Source organism: Nuphar pumila, chromosome 6, assembly GCF_984573655.1.
Source record: "Nuphar pumila chromosome 6, dmNupPumi1.hap1.1, whole genome shotgun sequence".
In the NCBI taxonomy this organism is placed as follows: Eukaryota; Viridiplantae; Streptophyta; class Magnoliopsida; order Nymphaeales; family Nymphaeaceae; genus Nuphar; species Nuphar pumila.
The window spans coordinates 14,679,208-14,694,518 of NC_143254.1; the positions used below are offsets into that span (position 1 = coordinate 14,679,208).

The 15,311-nt window shown below is 37.2% G+C and overlaps 1 protein-coding gene across 1 annotated transcript in view; it reads right to left on the reverse strand.

The window, feature by feature from the left end:
• LOC149834057 (protein PHOTOPERIOD-INDEPENDENT EARLY FLOWERING 1-like) overlaps positions 1–1,233 on the reverse strand; it is a 75,389-nt gene extending 74,156 nt beyond the window's left edge. The window contains exons 1-3 of the mRNA XM_090009273.1: positions 1,210–1,233; positions 1,056–1,102; positions 18–75 (exon numbers count right to left, since the gene is read on the reverse strand). The gene's annotated coding sequence lies outside the window, so the exon portion shown is untranslated. The remainder of the gene's footprint in view (positions 1–17; positions 76–1,055; positions 1,103–1,209) is intronic.
• Between the last annotated feature and the right edge of the window lie 14,078 nt (positions 1,234–15,311).

Consider the following 15,311-nt stretch of genomic DNA (forward strand, 5'->3'; position numbering starts at 1 on the left):
AGTTCAATCCATGATACCTGGATAGACATGGTAACATTGCTAAACTTGTTGCCAAGTCTGATTCCAGAAAAGGACCTACTTAAAAGCAGGGGTGGAAAAAAACAAATCAACAACCAAGTTGAAGAAACTGAAAGAACTACTATGAAAATTAACATTGACATTTCAAAGCAAACAAAATTTCTTTTAGAACATCAATAACCACAATCAGTAAGGGGAGGAGAGGTGCACTGTGCAAGCAATACCCAATTGTTTCAGCAGGAAGCATGCTAAAATCACTAACTTGATCAAGCTTAACCAAGAAGACCAAAAGTCTAAATCAGCTCGAGAACCAAAACTCACTGCATCCGAACTACTTCAAAATTGATCATATAACAAACAATGAGGTGTACTCTGTCAGAAAAAGCACTTATTTCTACCTTAAACTGCTTCTTGAATTAATATTTAGCTAGACAAACTTTCCCTATTAATATTCATAGCAACCAACATCATGATCAACTTAATCAAAATGGCATTCCCTCCCACAAAAATTTCAGGAAAGGACTACGGGTAGCTCGAAGTTGGGGTCACTCTCACAGGGTACAACTTCAGCGGCTTGAGATAACAACGTCAACAAGAGTAAATCACCTCAATGCATCAACACAATCCCTAATCTTCAGACTTACTGGGTTTCATTCACTTATCCAGGAAAATGGGATAAGTTGCGAAATCTCACTACGTTCAACTCGGCAAAATGCCCACCGATCCCCGCTTCCCGTACAAGCGGGTTCATAAAAAAAAACACCCTTTAGGACCAAAACTTGCCGTCTTCCACATTTAGGAAGAACTAACAAACCCCAGTTTAGTTTACAAAAAAAAAAACTCTCTTCCAGGATAAACCCTAACGTACGTTCACTCCCAACCATCTCAAAGCAACCGTTTTCGCGCAAACAAAGCCCAAGATCACTCTAGAAAACAACAAAAACTAGAAGTTCACGAAAAGCAGGAAAAACGAACATCACGAAAACAAAAGAACGTAGAGTCTATAAGAAAATCTTGGGAAGAAAGAGGAAGACGACCTTCACCAGAGAGTCCTCCAGCGATTCCCCGCCCGAACTCTTGAACACTGACAGGAGAAACCATTTTGAATGAGAATGAGAAATTAATCGATCGGGAAGAAACAAAAACGCGTACAGATTAGTAAAGGAACAAGGAGAGGAAGAAGGAAATCACGATCTCAAGCATGAACCAACTCCCGCGAGCCGCGATTATCCGAAAGAAGAGGAAGAAAAGAGAACCCGAAATTTTCGAGAGGGTCCTGTTTGGGAAGCCGAGCGTCGGGGACAGTTTTGGAAAAAGTAGAAAAGGCTATGGGCTCCAATCTCAATGGCCTTAAATGGGTCAGACCCAATGTAGGGCATGATCCGAGTCCACTCGCCATTTTGGCCGCGTGACTGTGGTGACACGATCGGACACGATAGTGGAAATGGATTAACATGGCCATTATTTTAATATTTTTTTATATTTCCAATAAAAAACATTTTTTAATATGATAATATCAAAAGTAGTCTTTTATTGGTTTAAAAAAAAAAAACTTATGGGTTATCATCGTGTACCATTTTCCAACATTACTTTGGAACTTGCAAGCTGAACACTCATCCTCATGCACTTGAGTTCACGAATCTTTGTGACATAGGCCTTTGGTGCAAATGGATCGGCTTTTCTTGGACCTGTTGTCGCCCTCTCAAAGTCTACTCTCCCAATTAATTGGTTTTTTGAAAAAGGATATTTTTTTTATTTTAAGCTTAGCTCGAGCCCAAACTATGGGTGCAGTTGTAATCCATGAGGGCATTCAACATGCTCCTTTATGAAGACAACCAGAATTGAAGTTACTTGAAGATAAAGATTGACGTGCTAAACATATGAGGATTAGAAAAACTAGATAAATAGGTCGTCCTAGCTAGATTAGGCAACACATGTTCAACAACTTTTGCATATTGGAAACCAAACTTATCGAATTTGCACAGTGTTTGATCTGTAAACTCCAGAGAAGATGCAAATTCTTTTACAAGACTACTAATATTGGGCATAGGAGAGGGGTTTTGGTTATGTGGGGAGAGGTTGCCAAGGATTGAAGGTGAAAATGTGCTATGAAAGAAGAAATAGACAACTTGTTTTTACCTATAGGTGCTTATAACTTGGTTGGTTGTAAATGGATATATAAGATTGAACATCATGTTGATGGATCTATTGTCAGATATAAGGACAGACTAGTTTTTAAGAGGTACAATTATTAAGAAGGTGTAGATTAATTTGAGACTTTTAATCTTGTTATCAAACTTACTTTTATCAAGACCATTATTTCTATTATTATTGTTAGTTGTGGTTAACATATTCATCCATTGGATGTGAATAATGTGTTTCCTCGTAGTTTTTCTAAAATAAGAGGTCTATGTGCAGCAACTTTTAGGATTTGAAGACAAGTACAAACCTCATCATGCATGCAAACTCAATCAAGCTTGGTATGGGTTGAAACAAGCTCCTAATGCATGGTTTGAAAGCTTAAAAGTATACTTGAAAAAACTAAAGTTTGTTGAATGCAGTGCTCACTCATCATTGTTCATCCATCATGACCATAATGTAAAAATATATATCTTGATACAAGTAAATGACATAATTATAACAGGAAGCTCTCATCAAAAGTTCAAAAACATCATTTGAGCATTTTGTCAAGAATTTTTAATAAAAGACTTGAGATCTCTGCACTATTTTATGGGCGTTGAAGTGACTTAGGACTTATCCGATATTGTCCTGACCCAAATGACGCATATTTCAGACTTTGTTATTGAGGACAAACATGATAGACTAAACAAGTATTGTTATACCTGCAACTCCAAATGTTCAACTATCCAAATTTGCTTAAGAACTTAATGCAGAATCCAATTCAATTCATAAGTATTATGGACGCCCTTCAATATGCAATATATATTTACCTGACCAAAGGTAGTCCACGTGTTCGAAAATTCACTAGTAGATATCTAACTTATTCGAGATCCAATTTATTGTCATGGAGTTCCTCTAAACAACAAATCGTGGCACGATCCAATGCAGAAGTTGAATATAAAACTATAGCTGGTGCAACGTCTGAGCTTATTTGGATTAAACAACTCCTAAAAGATCTTGGGTTCAAGTCAAATCAAGCTCGAGTTATTTGGTGCGATAATTTGAGAACTACTTATTTAACTGTTAATTTGGTGTTTCATGCTAGAACGAAACATATAGAAATTGATTACCACTTTGTTAGAGAGAAAAGTTGCTTAGGCCAATTTAAAAGTACACTTTATTCGTAAGATATCAAACTTTCTTACCAAAGCATTGCTTGGACTGAAATTTTAAAACTGTTGAGACAAGCTCAATTTTGAAGAGATTGGCTTGAAGGGGTGTGTAAAGATAGATCTAGGTCTAGACCCAGATTCACACAACAGATAGGGCTCCCATCAGTAGAGCCCACACGTTGATAAGAGTAATACTGGGCCTCACGTTAAGAAGAAGTCATAATTCAGAGATTTTGAAGGACTCATTTTCTATAAAGAGTCAGAAGAGGTTTCCTATTCCAATAAGAAGTCTTTAAATGAATATAAACAAATTAGCAAACAAGATGATAAAATAAAAAATGGCTACAATTATTAATAAAAATCTATTTCATATGGACAAATCAAGCTATTTGCTGCAGTCAGGGCTGGGCTACAAAAATGGATAAAAATCTATTTCATATGGAATCAAGGTTGGTCTAGGACTGTGCTTTTAAAAAAAAACAACTGTTTCGGGATCCTGCCCCCCCCCAGCTCCGCCTATGGATACTTTGGATTTGAATCTAAAGTCTTTGTGTCCAAGGGTCTAGGTGTTTCAAATGAATAAGGAATTTTATTCTTCCTCCTTAGAAATAAAAAGGAATACATGTTTTCTTGAGAATAAATATGTGTTGTTTCATGTTTCAGGATCATGGCAGTTTGATGCTACAGAAACTGGATCACCTAGCTAGGTGGATCTAACTTGGAACCTATAAATAATAAAAAAGATTTCCTAAAATTAGAAAATTTGAAAATCCTGACACTACAAGAAAATTGTTAATTAGCGACGGAAATTAGCGACGGATTTTTTCTGTCGCTAATTAGCGACAGATTAGCTAGAGATAGAATTTGTCGCTAATTCACGACGGATTAGCGAGGAAACAAATTTTATCGCTAATCTGTCGCTACTTAGCGACGGATTAGCGACTAAATTTTTTGTCGTTACTTTTTATTACAAGAACACCATTTTAGCGATGGATTTAGAGAGGGAACTCTGTCGTCGCTAATCTGTCGCTAATTAGCGACGAAGTAGCGACAGAATATATTTCGTCGCGGTTTTTGTATTTTGATTTAGCGACGGCTTAGCGACGAAATATTTCCGTCGCTAAGCCGTCGCTAAATATCGCGTAAATCCCTAATCCCATCCCTCTTTCTCTTTTTCCTGTTTCGCTGTATTGCTCCCGCCCGCCGCCCTCTCCCTCCCGCCGCCCGTCGGGTCTCGCCACCGTCCGGCCGCCGCCGCCTCGCCGACGATCCTCGCTGCCGACCTCCCTGCTTGGCTAGCGGCTGCGCCAGGGACCCCGAGCACCGGCGACCCGCCGCCGACCTCTTCCTCCTCCCTGTTGTTCCTCCTTGTGGCTGCTGCCGGGAGGTGTTGTCTCCCCTTCGCCGGCGACTCGCAACCGGCGTCCTAAGCCGCCGACGACCCTCCCTGCAGCCACCTCTTCGCCTCCGCTCTGAGTTCCGGCGACCCAGTGGCCCCCGAGCTTCGCTCCAGGTCTCCCCCTCTCTGCTGTCGACTGCGCCGGCCACCGGCGACCTCGCCAGTCGCCGCTCCCCGTGCTTTCCGGCAGGGGGGTCGACCCCCTGCCGGAAAGGCATGGGGGGTCGACCCCCTGCCGAAAACGCAGGGGGTCGACCCCCCCTGCCGTAAAGGCACGGCAGGGGGTCAACCCCCCATGCCGGAACTGCCTTTCCGGCAGGGGGTTTAACCCCCTTCCCTGCCGGAAAGGCAGGTGGTTTAACTGGCTAGGTTGAGATTTAAAATTCAAAAAAAAATTTAATTATAAAAAAAAAAATCAAATTGAAATCAACTGGCTAGGTTGAGATTTAATCAACTGTGGTTAGTTAGAGTATTTCATAAATTTTTATCAATTTGTTAGTTTGTTCTAGTTAGAGTAGTTCATAAATTTTTATCAATTTGTTAGTTTGTTAATGTCTACTGGTAGTTAGTTTTACTTCAATTTGTTTTCTTGAAATCTGATTAGTTAGAGTATTTCAATCTATTAGTCTTTTATAATTATATTTTTCTTAGATAGATTGGTATTTAATGTTCTCACAATCAGTTAGTTAGATTAGGGCTATTTGAATTCTTTATGATAGTGGTGGTTAAACGAAGTTCACATCTTTTCTAGTAAACTAATTGATTGATTTATTATTCCTTTGCTAAGTAGTTCAGATTAGAAATTGTCTATGACTTTATGTTAGTCGACTAGTTCAACATGTTATAGCTGGTTTGTTAAATTAGCATCTTCTAGTTAGATTTGGCTTAACATATATACTATTTTTCTTTTCTCTTCTTTCAATTAGTTAGAGTTGTTTTAATTTGTTTTAATTTTTTTAGTTAGTGTTTCATCTTGTTTCATGATTAGTTAGTTTGTTACTTAATTTGTTTTGTTTTTGTGCAGATTTTTCAACGGAACCAACTCGTGCTCGGCCACCTGTGGTAAGTAAATGACAAAAACAATGCAAATCGGGTAAATACCCGTGGTGAGTAAGTGATGCAAACGTATCACATGTTATTTAATTTATTGAATGCAGCACTTTATTGTTCACACACTCACTTAGTTGTTGATATCTAGGACTGCTTTGTTGGAGTTCGGAGATCATGCTGAGCATGATTTTAATGTAGAAATATGGAAGTGTTCTTATTTTTGGAGTACGGAGTCCATGCTAAGCATGGTAGTAGTTAGTGAGATATTAAAGTGTGTTTGCTGCAGGTACATGTTTGCCATTTATTTGATATGAATGATTATGATGTATTGCAATGTTTGATGTAATTGTATCCATGCTTGCATGTAGTTACTTTCAATTTGATTTTGACTTCCATGTGAAATTTTATAATAAAAGCATGCTTCAAATGATTGTATCATGTCATTAATAGTTTGCACATGAAAATATTAAGTTATCAATGCATGCATCAAAATTCTTGTTATTGTTTGACATAGTATATTGCATGATAAATTTGATATTTTCTTCATCGTAGCATTCTGATTGTTTTTTTCTTAATTCGTTAGGATACTATTCGTAACATCATACGACAGAATGACTGCAAACCGTGAATGGATGTATCGTAGGATAGTGGACAATGAGTTATCGCATGAATATATGGATGGTGTCGACAGTTTTATTGAATTTGCAACGGCGAGTGTCAGTACGGTAGATCCCACAGGTCGGATTAGGTGTCCCTGCAAGATTTGTAAGAATAATCGATTTGTAGAACCTCATGGCGTTAGACATCACCTATACAGGAAGGGTTTTGTGAGTGATTATCAGAACTGAACATTTCATGGAGAAGAATTTAGAAACGATTTTGATGCACGGGTGAATGTGGTGCACGATAATCCATATACGAATTTGATATTTGATGCTGCAGGAACAGAACTGGGTTCTGCTATGAGTTCTAGTGATGTAAGAACTGCCGTAGATGAAGAATCACCAAACGATGCAGCTAGTAGATTTTATGATTTACTTAAAGATGCTGATGAGCCACTTTGGAACGGTTGTGAGAGTCACACTATCTTGTCTGCAGTTCTTCAACTAATGAATTTGAAGTCCGAGTATAATTTGAGTCAATCATGTTTTGACCGTTTGTGCATGATTGTGAAGAGTATGTTGCCTAAAGATGAGAAATTGCCACAAAATTTCTATCGTGCGAAAGTTATGGTCAACGCACTAGGTATGAGTTACAAAAAGATTGATGCTTGTCCAAATCACTGCATGTTGTATTTCAAGGAGCAGGAAAACGACATATCATGCCCGTCATGTGGGCATCCTCGGTTCAAGCCAAAGACAAGAGGCAATGGTAGCACGAGATCAAAGGAAGTTTCATACAAGTCGCTCCGCTACTTTCCTATCACTCCTAGATTGCAGCGATTGTATATGTCTTCAAAGACAGCTAAACACATGAGATGGCATGCAAATAAAGTTCGACACGATGAAAACAAGATCACGCATCCTGTTGACGCTGAAGCTTGGAAGCACTTTGATCGTACTCATCAGAACTTCGCAATGGAAGTGCGAAATGTTAGACTCGGTCTATGTACAGATGAATTTAATCCATTTGGGGGTAGATCAACTCCATACTCATGCTGGCCAGTATTTGTAACTCTATACAACCTTCCACCAAGCTTGTGTATGAAACGTCCAAATCTTTTCTTGTCTCTGTTGATCCCTGGTCCGACCTCACCTGGCCAAAATCTTGATGTATATCTAAGGCCATTGATTGATGAATTAAAAGTATTGTGGGATGACGGTGTTACCACGTATGATGCCCACAAAAAACAAAATTTCAACATGAAGGCCGTTGTTCTATGGACAATCAGTGACTTCCCTGCATATGGTATGTTATCTGGTTGGAGCACACATGAGAGGTTGGCTTGTCCGTACTGCATGGAGGATTCCAAAGCTTTTAGATTGAGGCATGGAAGGAAGCCTTGCTGGTTTGATTGCCATCGTCGATTTCTACCCAGCGATCATCCGTTCCGACGTCAAAAGAATGCATTTACAGCAGGCACAACTGAAATGGAAGGTCCATCCTCAAGATTGTCTGGCATAAAGATTTTAAGAAGATTGCGATACTTTCCAGATGTATTAACAGATGCCCGCAGTCCTACACCCTTCCGTGGATTTTGGAAGGAACACAATTGGACGAAAAAATCTATTTTTTGGGAACTACCGTATTGGCCGACCCTATTGATACGACATAATTTGGATGTGATGCATGTAGAGAAAAATGTGTTTGATAATGTGTTCAATACAATAATGAATATTAAAGGAAAAACGAAGGATAATCCGAAGGCCCGTATGGATTTAAAATTAATATGTAAAAGACCAGAATTGGAACTCAAATAGTATAATGGCAAAGTACTGAAACCAAAGGCGAAGTACGTGCTCGGACCTGATCAAATAAAACATGTATGTCAATGGTTGAGACAACTGAAATTTCCAGATGGATATGTCTCTAACATTGCTCGGGCTGTGAAGATTGACGATGGACAGTTATATGGGTTGAAGAGCCATGATTGTCATATCTTTATGCAACGATTGATACCCCTAGCATTCCATGATATGTTAGACAAACCTATATGGGGGGTATTGTCTGAGTTGAGCGGATTTTTCAGAACATTGTGCGCATCGGAGGTCATTGTATCAGATGTAAAGAATCTCGAGGACTCTGTCATCACCACTGTTTGTCTGTTAGAAAAGATATTTACGCCAGCATTTTTCGATGTTATGGAACATTTGATCATACATTTGCCATATGAACTAAGGGTTGGTGGCCCTGTGCAATATCGATGGATGTACCCATTTGAAAGGTATATGTTTTTTTATATTTGTCTCTTTAATGACAGATATTTAAAATTTGAAATGTATATTCTTGTCAGATGCATGTTCGACTTAAAAAAAAGGTTCGTAATAAAGCAAGAGTAGAAGGCTCTATTTATGAGGCGTACACTTTAGAAGAGATTTCAAATTTCTCATCTATGTACTTCGAACCTTATATTTCAACACGTTACACATGCCCGCCCCGTAACGATGATGGAGAACAAGTAACTGTAGCTGACAAGCTGTCGATATTTCAACGACTTGGGCATGCATTTGGTAGTTGCCGATCAAGGCTATTGACAGATCGAGAGCAAGATGCAGCACACATCTATATTCTTTTTAATTGTTCAGCGATCGACCCATGCATCGAGTAAGTATATGTATATGCAACTCAATTATAAATCCTTTTATGTTCTATATGTGGATACATGGCTCGGTAATATAAGTATTTGTGGTTTGCAGACGATTTGATCTGGAGTTGCAAAGCAAAGTTTCACATCTCACTAATGCAGAAGTACAAAAAGAACGTGAAACTAAGTTTGTGGAGTGGTTGAAACAGTTGGTAAAGAAGCTAACATAAATTTTGTACTTATAAACAACACTAAGTTACTTAATTGATCGTGATCACAATAATTGTTTATGTCTGTGCGTAGGTTCGCCATGGTGATGTTAAAGATCAAGGAATATGTGATTTAGAAAATGGTCCGACCAAAGTTGTGCAATGCTACAACGGGTATATCGTAAATGGTTATCGATTCCATACAAAAGACTACGGTATAAACAAATCAACGATAAATAGTGGCGTGTGTGTTAAGGGTAGCAGCTACGGTGAAAATGAACATGATTACTACGGTGTTATAGAGGAAATAATGGAGTTGACTTACTTAGGCATGAATAACAGGATTACGGTATTCAAGTGTCATTGGTTTGATCCAACTGCAACAAGACTCGACAAAGCTTCAGGCATTGTGGAGGTGAATCATAAATCCAGGTTTGGAACATATGAACCATTCATATTAGCCTCGCAAGCTCAACAAGTTTATTATACTTCATATCCAAGTATAAAAAAGTCAGATAGAAATGAATGGTGGGCAGTTTGCAAGGTGAAATCTAAACTATACCCCGAGTATGATCAGTTACAGGAAGATGAGTTAGCTGAAGACAGTGATTACTATCAATCAGATGATGTCTGTGACTTCGCTTATGGTCACGATGTTGCGCATGATATGCATGTCATATCTCCATTGGCTGATGAAACATTCATAGAGGAATGTGATCCAAATGATGTACCAAGTGGATGGGCAAACAATGAAGAAGAAGAAGAAGAAGAAGAAGAAAGTCAAACTAGTGACGAGGAAGAATTCTCAAGCTAGTGAGCAAAATCTTATACTACAAACCTCTATTTAAATGCATTGTAATACTTGATGTGAGTTGTATTGCAATACTTGGTGTGAATGATTAAAAATTTTATTTCAATGTATTGTAATACTTGATACGAATGATTCGAATGCATTGTAATACTTGATGTGAATGATTTCAATTATCTGAATGTATTATAATTTATGCAATTAACGAATGATTTGAATTAGTGCAATACTTGATGTCAATGATTTGAATTATTTGAATGCATTGCAATGCTTGATGTGAATGACTTGAATGCATTGTAATACTTGATATGAATTATTTGAATGTATTGTATGACATATGTTATTTGTTAGAATATGGTTCGTGGAGGTTATAGTAGTCGCTCATCCAGTAGTAGCCAGGCTCAACCTTCATCTTCATGGGCTCCTGTGATAGGTATATCATATAACTAATTAGATGCTTGATTAGTTCAAATGCACATTCTGAGAACTTGGTGTGTATTTTTTTACAGATGATGTTGCGCCTGTACACGACCCACCTACACCAGTTGATCGCACAAGTCAACAGCCAACACAGGAAACAGGGTCTTCTCAGGCTGGCACAAGAAGACTCATTCGAATAGTGTATATCGATAATCGACCGTAAGTATTTTGTTTTCAATTATTGCATATCTTTTAAATATTTTATATTGATATTTACTGTGTAACAATTCATGTGCAGCACGAGGTTTGAGCCACAAGAAGTAGTACGGGAGATTAGGAATTCACTTCTTCAACATCTACCAGGACCAGTTGCTCAATGAAAAGAGTACCCAAAGGAGGTGTTAGACAGATTGTGGTCCTCATTCATGGTATACAGTTGTTCCTCATAGTTAATGTGTTTCATATTTAATTTATTTAAGCAATGTCTACTAACTTTCTGAAAATATTTGTAGGCTTCGAATCGCTTTGCAACTACGGTGGAAGAAAATGATGCAAGGAAGGTGTGGCAGAAGGTGGCTGCCAATCGATTTGCAGACATGCTGCACACTATAAAGACTGCAGCAAAAAAAGCATCTGGCGTAGTAGATGATCCATTACTGTGGAAGGGCCATGGTCCTATTACTATCAGGAGAGATTACTGGGATGAAATGTGCGATATGTGGGCGGGAGATGCATTTAAAAATCGCTCTGCGAAGGCTTCACAAAATCGATCGAAGATGCCCGAAGCCCATCTACACACAGGTGGATCTAAGACATTTGGGAGCCACCTAAAGAAAATGGTAACTCATCAATATATAATATTAATTTTATAAGTATTCTTCCAAATTTGTGTACTAAATCTTTTGTCATTTAACTTCGCAGGAAGCAGAAAAAGGAGGCAGTGTACCATATAAGGATGTGTTTGTAGAAACACATAAACGGAAGACCACGGGAGTCTTCGTATCAGAGAAGGCGAGAACGACAACGGTATGTATTAATTCTATTAATAATCATTGCAATATATATGCAAGTCATCATAATGTTATCATTAATTATTAATGAATACTTTAAACATTATTTTGTAGGAGGCATATGAGCAACAGATGGTAGAGCGATATGGCGAAGACGCTACTCAGCATCCATCATTTGATCCTACAGCATGGGTGACTGCAGCAGGTGAACCCAAAAAAGGTCGCGTGTTCGGGTTTGGGAGTAATATGAACACTTCACCAGTTATTGGTTCTTCCAGTTACGACTCACCGACTTCTTGCGCCGACATAAGCTCCAAGCAGCCGACTATTCTTTCCGGTGATGATGTACGCGAGATCATTAATGAATCACTGAATAACTACTTCCAATACACCGTCGCCCCCTTTCTCCGAAATGAGATCAAGGCCGCTGTTCAGGATAGGGGATCTTCGATTCCAGGTCCCTCTCAGGTATAATCACATATATAGTTTTTTTGACTGTCTTAAAGCACATCTGAGCATGGTAGAATCACATATAGAGTTTTTGTAGATGCCTTAGAACACATATGAACATGCTATAATCACATATTCAATTTTTTTACTGCCTTAGCACACATATGAGCATGATAGAATCACATATAAAGTTGCTTTGCCTGCCTTAGAGCACATATGAGCATGCTATATTCACATATTCAATTTTTTTACTGCCTTAGCACACATACGAGCATGATCGAATCACATATATAGTTTTTTGCCTGCCTTAAAGTACATCTGAGCATGGTAGAATCACATATAGAGTTTTTTTATATGCCTTAGAACACATATGAACATGCTATAATCACATATTCAATTTTTTGACTGCCTTAGCACACATATGAGCATGATAGAATCACATATATATATATATATATATATTTAACTTTTTGTCTGTCTTAGAGCACATATGAGCATGATAGAATCACATATAAAGTTTTTTTGATTGCATTAGAACACATAAGCATGCTATAATCACATATTCAGTTTTTTTACTGTCTAAGAACACATATGAGCATATTATAATCACATATTCTGTTTTTTGACTGCCTTAGCACACATATGAGCATGCTATAATAACATATAGAGTTTTTTAACTGTCTTAGAACACATATGAACATGTTATATATCATTTATGATAGAATCACATATAAAATTTTTGGCTTTGCCTGCATTAGAGCACATATGAGCATGCTATATTCACATATTCAATTTTTTTACTGCCTTAGCACACATACGAGCATGATCGAATCACATATATAGTTTTTTGCCTGCCTTAAAGCACATCTGAGCATGGTAGAATCACATATAGAGTTTTTTTATATGCCTTAGAACACATATGAACATGCTATAATCACATATTCAATTTTTTGACTGCCTTAGCACACATATGAGCATGATAGAATCATATATAGAGTTTTTTTTATTGCCTTAGATCACACATGAGCACATGATAGAATCACATATAGTGTGTAATTTATTTCATTATATTTTGTTTATCAATACTGACTGTTCTTTTCTTGTGTAGGCTGCTAGCGATAATCAGGGTAGTGGAGCTGAAGGGACAGATAAAGACAATGAACAAGAAGACGCACAAAATCTTGGCGATGATTAGAGGACTGTGTTGAAGAAGTTCTATTTTTTTTATTTTTCCTAATTGTAATTGTTGAATTGTAAATAATTAAACTTCTTAGTTTTAAGGTGGAACGATTAATTATTATATATACTTGTTATATGAATTTTTTTGTGTGTTTTGTTTTTTATTTACAGGAAATATAAATTGTACAGGAAATATAAATTGTACAGTTCTCGGTAATTAATTTTTAAATAAATTATTTTTTATTTTTTTTCGTTTTTGCGACGGATTAGCGACGGATGATTCCGTCGCTATTCATATTAATCTAGCGACAGCTTAGCGACGGAATTAAATCCGTCGCCACGCCGTGGTCGCCGTTTAGTACCGGCGGATTGGCGACGGAATATAGCGCTCGTTATTCCGTCGCAATTAGCGACGGACTTGGCGACAGAATTATTCCGTCGCCAGTTAGCGTCGAAATATTCGCGACGTAAGCATACTGTCGCCGCGTTGTCGCTAATCCGTCGCTAACATGGTTAGCTACGGAATGTGGTCGTCGCTAATCTACTGCTTTGTTGTAGTGTGAAAACATTTAAGAAAATCTTTAAAATACTTTAAAGGCTGTATCATTCCACCTCTTCTTGTAAATACATCGACCTGTTACTCAAAGTTCCTAAAAGTTGAAAACTTTGAAAAATCAATAAAAACTGAAAATCTTGAAATCTCACTACAAATTGAAAATTCTAAAAAACATTGAAATTTTGAAAATTTCCAAAAAAAACATTTAAAAGTTGAAAATTCTCTACAAACTTAAAACTTACTAAAAATCGAAAAATCTGAAAGTTACTGATATTTCAAAAATCTCAGAAAAACCAATCCAACCTCAGAAGCCTCATTGGAAAATGGCTCACGAGGACTTTTGGTGTTTTGATGGGCAAGCTGGGGTTAGACAGACCCCCACCAGTTAAACAACAATATAGTGTCATTGGGTTTTGAACTTGCAATATCTCAACACAAATAAGTTACGTGTACTACTTGCTCCTGTCAAAACAAGCCGTTGGTCCCTCGTGAGGACTTTGAAAATATAGGCAACAAAGACTTATGATTCAGATGAAGACATCACAATGACCTATGAGTTTAGAAGAAATTTTTGAGAGAGAAAAACTCATCGCCTCTTTAACAGTGGAGTCAATCAGTCAAAGAACTCCAAAGGAATAAAAAATAGTGAAATTAGGATCATTTTTGGAATCCAGATAGAAAGAAAGATTGGAGAAGATTTTAAACCATATAATGACATGTTAGCTTGGTCATTTAAATGCATGTCTAGTTTAGATCCAACACTTGTTGAATATCGTTTAAGTTATATCCAAATGAAAAATCAGTTAAACAAAAACTTAAAATGATTGGCCAAAGAATAGAGTTACAAGCTAAGGAAAATCTAAACGGTTTCTTCAAAGTAGGGTTCATCCATCCTATAGATTATCTTGCATGGTCAGCTAACATTGTTGTAGTCTTAAGAGTCAATGACAAAATTATGGTCTGCATGATTTTACAAACTTGAACAAAACAATCCTTAAAAGATGATTTTCTCAATCCAAAGTTGACGTTCTGGTAGATGATGTGATAACATGAGATGTTGTCCTTCATGGATAGTTTCTAGAATTGTAACCAAATCAGGTGGATTATTGTCAACCAACTCAAAACTGTGTTCACTACACCTTGAAGAACCTTTTGCTATACTGCCATGCCCTTTGGTCTAAAAAATATTGAAGCAACTTATTAAAGAGCCATTATCCTGATATTTTATGATCGAATTCTTAAATGTCTAAAAGTCTATATTGATAACATCCTTGTGAAATCCAAAACTAAGAAAGTCATATAGAGTCTTTAACCAAAGTTTTTTATTGTCTTTGGCAAGACCAACTTAGGATAAAACGTCAAAAGTGTCTTTGTGATTGAATATGATAAGCTTTTAGGCTTTATGATTTTGCAAAAAAAAGTATTGAAATATATTCTACTAAAATCGAAGTGTCAACCTTGATTGCCCATCACCATTAAAACAATTGAGAAGTTCTCAAAGAAATATCTCAACAATAAGAAAATTTATCTCAAACCTAGCAACTAACAGTGAACTTTTTAATAAGCTTTTGAGGACAGATGGCGAGTTTATTTGGAATGAAAGAATGTCAATAACCTTTAAGTAAATTGAAAAAATATCTCTTGAATCAATTAGTATTGAAAACCTCTATTGTAG